Below are 9,735 nucleotides of genomic sequence, written 5' to 3'. Positions count from 1 at the left end.
AATAAGGTGCTTGATAGGTTCAAGATGGCGGACTCCAAGCGAGGCTACCTACCCATGTCTCATGGAATGACTCTAAGCAAGACTCAGTGCCCAAAAACACTTGATGAGCGTAGACGAATGAATGGGATTCCATATGCATCATTGATTGGTTCAATAATGTATGCTATGATATGTACACGCCCGGATGTTGCGTACGCACTCAGTGCTACGAGCAGATACCAGTCAGACCCAGGAGAGGCGCATTGGACTGCTGCCAAGAATATTCTGAAGTACCTGAAAAGGCGCAAAGATGACTTCCTGGTCTATGGTGGAGATGATGAATTAATTGTTAAAGGCTATACGGACGCAAGTTTCCAAACCGACAAAGATGATTTCAGATCACAGTCTGGGTTTGTCTTCTGCCTCAACGGAGGAGAAGTAAGCTGGAAAAGTGCTAAGCAAAGCACCATTGCGGATTCTACAACTGAAGCGGAGTACATTGCTGCACATGAAGCAGCAAAGGAAGCTATATGGCTAAGGAAGTTCATAGGAGAACTTGGTGTAGTCCCCTCCATTAAAGGACCAATAGCCCTGTATTGTGATAATAACGGAGCTATTGCACAGGCAAAAGAGCCTAGACACCACCAGAGAGTCAAGCATGTACTTCGTAGATTTCACCTTCTACGAGAGTTCGTTGAAAGAAAAGAAGTCGAGATAAGCAAAATTGGAACTGATGACAACATATCAGATCCATTAACTAAACCTCTGCCGCAGGCGAAGCACAACTCGCACACTGCAGCTATGGGAATCAAGCATATTGGAGAATGGCTTTGATGTCTCTGTTTAATGTTTTAAAGTTTTAGAGTTTAAATCTTTGTAAAACATTATTGGTTAATCATTCACAATAAATGAAAAGAATTCATTTTTCCATTTAATTTGTGGTTTATTAAATGGTGAGTCCCTTCAATTTGACGATATATTCAAGATAGACTGTCAGGACCAGTCCTGTGACTAAGAAATGTCTATCAAGTGAACTTGAATGTCAAAGGTTGAAAATGGTCCCTAATCGGAGTTTTCTATAAAATTGGACGCATAGAAAACGTTAGACGATTAGAATGCAAGATGACTAGTAGTTCTGTTTCTTGAACTATGTGGACATGGCAATGTCATAATCATTTGCATAGATACTTACTTTGGGAAGACTAGTATCGGACGAGACCTATGAAACTTTACTGTAAGAGATGAAAGTCTGTCATAAGTAAATTTCATTAAATTATTAGACACTAAATCCTCAATACCTGAGTGATTTGAAGATTACTTGTTTGAGAACTGGTTGCTTTGACGTTGACCAACCGTCGCACCGTAAAAGGAGGCTATAAAGGCAACGCTCAGGTAATCACCTATCAAACGAAGTCTAATCTCAAGATCGCAAGATTGGGATTGTCCTCCCATAAATCGGGATGAGATGCTTAAAAGTTGTACAAGGCCACTCGGAGAGCTAGAAACTGTGAAATGCATGGCCGTGCTCGGATGAATCATAGGCTATGATTATCTGTTTATTTGATCAGTTGAACTCTGAAACCGAGGAACACCTCTGGACATAATAAGGATGACAACTCTTACCTTATGTTCAAGAGCAAGCATCGAGCGACAAAGGAATTAGGAAATGCACACTTGTCCCTAAGGACAAGTGGGAGACTGAAGGAAATAATGCCCTTGGTCCAAGTATGCATTCTATGTTAAGTCTAATAAATGCGGTTCAGTATTAATTAACAAGTTAATAATTCAGTGAGATCAAGTGAGCTGAATGCCTAGCTAGAGGCCGCTTTAGTTCAAGTGGAATTAATGATATTAATCCACAGCTTACTCTTGACTGAACCCGTAGGGTCACACAAATAGTACGTAAACGGATCAAGTATTTAATAGCATTAAATACTCCATCTATGAATATTCGGAACCGACGGATCTTGGTTTCAGTGGGAGCTAAGATCGTCACAGGCAAGGAATGAATACTCCGGAAACGATGATATTGCCGGAAACGGAAATATGGATCGTATCGGAAATATAAATATTATCCAAGTCGTAGATGTTGCTGGAAACGGAAACATGGTACGTGTCGGAAAATATTATCGGAAATGGAAATATTGCCAGAATCGGAAATATTGCCGGAAACGGAAATATTGTCAGAATCGGAAATATTACCGGAATCGGAAAATAATTTCGGAAACGGAAATATTAAATATTTGTTCGAAACGGAAATTAATTCCGGAATCGGAAATATTAAATATTGTTCGTATCGGAAATGAATTCCGGAATCGGAAAATTTAATCGGAAGCGCATCGTACGAATAAGCATCGGACGAGGCCTGCCGGACGAGGCCCAGCACGAAGCCAGGCCATCGCCCAGCAAGCCAAGCGCGCCGCACAAACAGCCACGCCAGGCCCAGCGCAAGGCCAGGCCCAGCAGGCTGCGCGCAGCGCACAGCGCGCACAGCACGTGCAGCGCACAGCGCGCACAGCGCGCACAGCACGCGCAGCGCGCAGCGCGCGCGGGCGCTGAGTGGGCTGCTGCTCGCGCGCACGCATGGGGCCCATCGTGGCTGCCGTGCGTGTGTGTGCAAGTGTTTGTGTTCATGCACGTTTCCTAAAACATGCAGAGTTCGGTTAATGATTAAATTCCTAATTCTATTTGATAAATTAATTAAATTAGAGTTCTTGTAGGATTCTAGGTTTAATTAATTTGTATCTGAATAGGATTTCGATTCCCTTTCCATACCGCTATAAATATGAGGCTAGGGCTCACAATTTATAACACAAGTTTCAAAGTATTCAAAGTGAGTTTTTGAGAGAAAAATTCAGTCACACATTTGCCTATAAAGTGCCGAAAATAATAGTACCTTAAGGGCGATTCTAGCTGGTCAATCTTAAGGCGGATCCGGACGTGCTGTGGACTATCTACGGAGGGACGACACTTGGAGTCCTAAAGACTTGTTCTTGTTCGGTTCGGGCGCAGCTAGGGAAGGCACGCAACAAAGAGTATGCATCTAATCTATGCTAAATGATTATGTGTAAATAATATGTTTTCTTGGGTTTATGGTTTTTCCGCATGATTTATGAATTGTCATATGTATCATAACCTAACACTTGCCCCCACGCACCATAAGCACATCTTGCTTATCAGTTTTGAGCGTCTTTTCAGCGGTCTTCAGCATACCGTGAAGCTCAGTGAGCGTTTTGTCCAGACTATTCATACTGTAGTTCAGTTTAAACTCATCATACCTGTTATGAAGTGAATGGAGGATGGTGTCTACAGCCATTTCCTGAGAGAATTGCTGATCCAGCCGACTCATATTCTCAATGAGTCCAATCATTTTGAGAACATGTGGACTTACGGGCTCGCCTTTCTGAAGCTTGGTCTCAAGAATTTTCCTATGATTCTCGAATCTTTCGACTCGAGCCAGATCATGGAACATGTTCTTTAACTCACTGATGATCGTGAAAGCATCCGAGTTGATGAACGTTTTCTGTAGATCTGCACTCATGGTTGCTAGCATTAGACATTTCACATCCTTGTTGGCATCAATCCAACGATTGAGGGCTGCCTGAGTGACCCCTTCGCCGGCGGCTTCGGGCATCGCCTCTTCCAGGACATACTCCTTTTCTTCCTGCATAAGAACTATTTGCAAGTTCCTTTGCCAGTCAAGGAAGTTTTTCCCGTTCAACTTCTCCTTCTCGAGAATTGATCGGATGTTGAATGAATTGTTGTTTAGCATAGTTAAAACTACAATTGAAAAAGAATAAACAAATAAATAACCATTCACAGTTTCTCTTAATAAACTTTAAATTCTAGCAAACATGCATAATTTATCATTATTAAGCATTTTATTCAAGTTATGTGCTCCGGCAGGTGTGAATAAAATGATTCCTAGATCCTTAAATCATTGAAGAATTAAGCACATTATGTATTTAGACTCAATTCTAAAGTATTTTAGGTAAGCAAATCCTTTGCTAATAGTCTAGAAACTACTCTTGGTTGATAGGTACGTCTAAGAACTTATTAGCACTACGACAAAAAATGCTTTTTATAGCGCTTAATAATGCTTTTTACAGCGCTTCTTGAAGCGCTGTTGATGGCTCCGCTATTAAAAGTAAAAGGTACCTTTAATAGCGCTTTTCAAAAGCGTTGTAATATGTCATATCAGGATAATTCAAATGTTTCTTTCATATCACATTATAAGCGCTATTAAAGAAATGCTGTCAAAGATTTACCGCCAACTTTTAAATTATTTTCTAATAGTGGATGTATCTGAAGCGCTATTAAAGTTATTTTTAAATTATTTTTAATTATTTATAATATACTAGAAAAACATTTCATTTTTGCCACAAAATAACACCATATATTGAAGAATAGTAAATAGTTGAAATTAATTTCCAAACCTCTATTAAAAGAATTTTTACAATTATCACCCTTACAAAACCGATTGCATAGATCTAAAATAAAAATTCTAAACATTAAACTATGCAAAATACATTAATTAATAATTAATAGAATCGTATGTTTTTTGGTTCCTTCAACATAACCTAGCGATTACACAATTGTTGAACAACATGGCGCACCCGTTCGGTTCTTGCTTCGTCAATCCGCTCTTTGTCCTAACTTGAAAACTGTCAATCTGAAAAGTACTGCGAATCAATGGGGGCATAAGGATTCATATATATATATATAGAAGGGAAAAAAACGAATGAACTAATATTACCATAAACAATAAGTGCCATACATGAAGGGAAAAAAATATGAACTTCACATTATAGGAATAGATTATGATGCTATTGGAAAAGAATTGCAAAAATTGCCTTGCTGATAAATTGAAGCTAGAAAATAATATGCCTTGCTGATAAATTGAAGCTGTGCAGGTACTGCAATATCTAACTAAAGAGAAAGGCATTACCTGCAGCTTCACAATCTCCTATCATAAATTGTACTTGACCAGGTGAATCTAAAGAAGGCACTGAGGGGATTAAGTCTCTCACAAGCATCTGGGATGTCAAATCTGGGACAAAGTAACCGGTTACACAAGACAGTAGTAATCCAAGCAAGGAATCTAGTGATCTGATTTACTCAAAAACTCAAGTACAACGGCAATAAAAAACAATAACATTAACATTCAGAACCCATTAAAACTAAACTACACAGAATCTGTAGGGACTAATTATTATAATGAGAATTCAAATGACTCGTAAATAAACCACAGGCTGATTATTATGATTGCTCAATGCAGCAACAAGTAAACAACTTCTATAACTAATGGAATCTCCAATTCTGCAAAGCTTCATCTTTGACTTAGATCAGCACTAGAGGATTGCAAGTTCTTTTAAAGAAAACAATTAACAAAAACATTTTATAGAAAACGTGATTCCACAGACAGTGAATAAGATCCTAAGCATAAATCAACCCCTAAGACCAGTAACATTGTGACATAAAAACAATGATTCTTACTCAGGCAAAGCCTTGCCTGAACCAATATTATACGATAACAGGCCAATTAAGCTGCCTATTAAGTTGAGATTGCTTCGTCTATTAACCAGGCCAATTAAGCTGCTTACCCATATCTTTGAAGTAAAGCCTTGTCTGAATGACTGAATCATTAAGATAAAAAAAACCAACTGAAACCAAGGAATATGCAAAGTTATCAGGGTATCCTATCTTAAACTCTTTACTCCTGTAACAATGAGGTCGTAGATATCCAACCAATAAATAATACTTACACGAGCACGAGCAAGCTTCGTCACAAACATGGCACAATAAGACTGGTGCAATTTATAAACCAATTCGGTAGCATTATCAGAAAAACCCAACATCTTTATATCAGTCAGATGTTGTTCCTAGCATAACTATATTTGCAATTTATGATTCAACAGTCGAGATTTTTAATTTTACCAGTATTCTTTGTGGCTACAGGAAATTGAACCAAGTACAGATCCAAATAATCAAGGCGATGTTTCTTTAAACTGTCTTTACAGGCTTCAAGTACATGTCCATGGTCAGAGTTCCACAGCTGCAATTGGGATCAGATATGATACATGAGTGCAGTAGTCAGCTAGTGAGCCAGATATCTCCCAAAATTAGAAACACTGTCCCCTTTTATCCATTTGAAAACAGACTGACCTTAGTGGTTATGAAAAGATCCTCCCTCTTAACAAGCCCAGTTTGAAATGCATCAGCAAGTGCCTCCCTAACCTCAGCTTCATTCTGGTAATCAGCTGTAACAAAACTTAACTGCTTACTCATCGTAATCTTATCAACAAAGACCTGAAGATATATGTGCTACTGAACATCAGTATGTGTTCTCTACTTGTCATTCTAAGGCTCTTGCATAAAAAATTGTTCTGAAGTAAACTGCCCCAAATTTTCGAAATACATCCTTCCAATTTAATATTCATTCTGAAACAAAAAACAAACAGTACAGAATCATATATCAACACAGCAACATCAGAAAAACACACTCTTCGCCTATTGACGGGCCATAAGTCTTCCATTATGACTACAGGGCCTTAAAACCCAGATCATATTTGATTTCTTTATAGGCATAACAAAAGAAAATAAGTTGATTAAACAAGCAGCTTTTGATCATTAAAATAAAGCCAGTAATGGACAATCTCAAGCAATTTAATTACCTCAGAACAGAATTTAATCTATCTAAAATGTAAATTTGCAAATGTAAATCATTAAAATAAAGCCAGTAAAGGGAAATCTGCAAGTTACCCATCTTAGATGAAACCCGCATATGCAAGTCCAAATTACAAGTGCTCATTACAAAACTGAAAATACAAACTATAGACTTTTAGAATGCTGGTTGGTGTTGCAATTCTCTAATTTCAGTTCACTGCCAAACAATCGAACTGAATTGACTAACAGATTAAGAATAAGCACAAGGAGTAATTATAGTTTAGAGCTACCTGTTGTTGTAACTCCTCCAGATGTCAGAAAAAGCTTTCGGTTATTGTTTTTAGAATGATTCTAACTTTAATTTTCTAAATTTTGTAGGAAGCTCTTAGAGGTGCTTCAACTATTGAGAAAAGTACTAACTTCTATTGTTCAAAAATAAATTGTGTTGGAGCATTGAAAGTTTATCATTTACCATATTTACTTGTCATGTAAAGCTAACAACAAGTATAGAGCTGTAGAGGAACAACAAACTGAATGTTTAAATTCTCATGGGGCTCATGCATCTTCTTAAAGGTTGTATGCTTATACGAAGTACAAGTGAGCAAGTTGCAGATCAGTAACAAAGATAAGCTATGATAAAAAAAATTCACTTCAGCCAAGAGCAGTTCAAGAAGAACAAATTTTGTTCCACAAAAAAATCAAAAATCTCAGGCAAATATAAATTTTGATTAATAAAAACCAGTTGAAAAAAAGTAACTCAGTACTCCTCCATCCTGAAATGGCAGTGACATTGTTTCCACCCTTGGCAATTCAACAACCCATCAAATTAAAAATCGGAACACAATAATGAAATCACATAATACTCACAACCTACATATACAAATTCAGATGACCAAAACCCATAATTTAATTAATTGTAATTGAATTCAACCCCCCTTCAATTCCCCACACAACCAATTCAAGAAAATTAATTAACTATAACCCTACATTTCAAAACATAAAATTAATAACAACCCAAACATAAATCAGCAAAACTCCTTAAATTTTATGGAGTATACCTTGAAATTCGATTTTCCACTCTTGCTGTGAGAAGGAAAGCCCCGCCACATGAAGGAAATTGCTACCGTGGGTTTCTATGATCCGATTGTGATCGATTGACAATGCGAATCTGCTAACAAATTATAATACGTAATTACAAAAATATTTGAATACAATTTAATTAGAATTTTAATTGAAAATTTACTAAAATAAAAAACAAATCTGGCTCCGTCGTCGATCACCGATGCCGGCTACCGGAAGTCACTCACGTCGCTAGACCAGATGGAGTGGTTCCGTGGTGGAGCACTGGTGCGCCATGCTCGCGTAGTCCCAAATCCCCAAATCCTAATTCACAAACCCTAATTTCCTAAACTCAATTCCAAAAATGCCGACAAGAATGAACAAAACAGCGTAGTTGTGCTTCCTATGATTTCCTTCCATGTCGGATCATTGGTTTTCGACGGCCGGTGAGAGGAGTTGGTGAGAGTAGAAGCATAGAAGGTAGGTGAGAAGAGAGAGAGAAAAATAACGAGGAAGGTGTGAGAAGGAGAGAAGGTAGGCACTCACAAGCCGCGTTCAGTCAATTTTGAAAGTGTATATTTTTTTTTAAGTTTTTTCCTATAACATTTGAAAGCGTTTTTTTAAGGAGCGTTATCATATATATGAAAAATGACAGGGTATATCGGACAAGCGCTATAATATGTGTATTTATGACAGCGTGTTTTTTATAAGCGCTATAATATGCTATATTTGACATTTTTGACAGCGGAAGGGGGAAAAGCGCTATTAAATAAACGCTATTAAATGATATTTCTGTAGTAGTGTAGGTAAACCTATCTCATTTGCCACGACATAAAAGGACTCCTTACTTATATCGTTGAGTTTCACCAAAACTAACATGTACTCACAATTATTTGTGTACCTTACCCCTTTAGGATCAATAAGTAACACCTCGCTATGGCGGAAAACTATTACTAAGATTGATATAAAGGTTATCCAAGTAAGTGTTATTTTGGCATGGCACCTTTTAACTCAATTTTAAAGTTTGGAACTTAAGGCTCTTACTATGTTGGTTAGGTTTTAAGTGAACTAAAATCCTTAATCATGCAACATAATCAAGCCATAATCTCATACATAATTAAGACATATTTAAAGCAATAAATAACTCAAAACATGCATAAGATATATATGTGATCTAGTATGGCCCGACTTCATCTTGAAGCTTTAACTTCAAAGTCCGTCTTGAAAATGGATTGGAAACTCCGTCTTGAATTTCACCATGGGAGGCGCCATTTTCTTCAAATAGGATAAGCTATAATTAAACTAATTACAAATATTTGATGGTACGCAGACCATATTTAAATTAAAAACTTTGGTGCATTAGACCAATTTTGCATTCAAATTAATGGTACGCAGACAATATTTTCTATCCGGTTGTATAATTAACAAGCTTAGGCATTTAAATTTGTTAAACACATACAGTAGGTAAATCAAAAATTCAAGATTTAACAACAAGAAGCGAAAATATTTAATTTAACATCTTAAAAATTACAAATTTTGCGTTCGAAAAACTAAAACCTCCGAAAAGTTAGTTAGGCTTCGAATTTGGGAATTCTGGGTTCGGCCGAAAAATAAGTATTTTTGTCAAAATTTTAGAATGCCTTTTGAATACAGAATTGACACAAAAATCACTCGATTTCGTTGAGTAACGAAGAAACTGCCGAAAAACTGCGAACATATAATTAAATAAACGCAAATTTGCAATTAATTACAATTACGAAATTAATCACCCCTTTTAATTCCTTGCAAATTTATAAAATTTAACCATGTTAAGCAATTATTATGGAATTAATTAGAGGCTCGTGATACCACTGTTAGGTTATGATACATATAAATGAATATAAATCATGCGGAAAAACCATAAAAGCCAGGATTCCAAATTAATTGCCACATAACAATTAGCATAATTTAGGATGCATACTCTTTGTAGCGTGCCCTCCCTAGCTGCACCCGAACCGAACAAGAACAAGTCTTTAGGACTCCAAATGTCGT

This window comes from Spinacia oleracea, chromosome 3 (assembly GCF_020520425.1).
Source record: "Spinacia oleracea cultivar Varoflay chromosome 3, BTI_SOV_V1, whole genome shotgun sequence".
Taxonomy (NCBI): Eukaryota; Viridiplantae; Streptophyta; class Magnoliopsida; order Caryophyllales; family Amaranthaceae; genus Spinacia; species Spinacia oleracea.
This window is presented reverse-complemented; position numbering follows the sequence as displayed.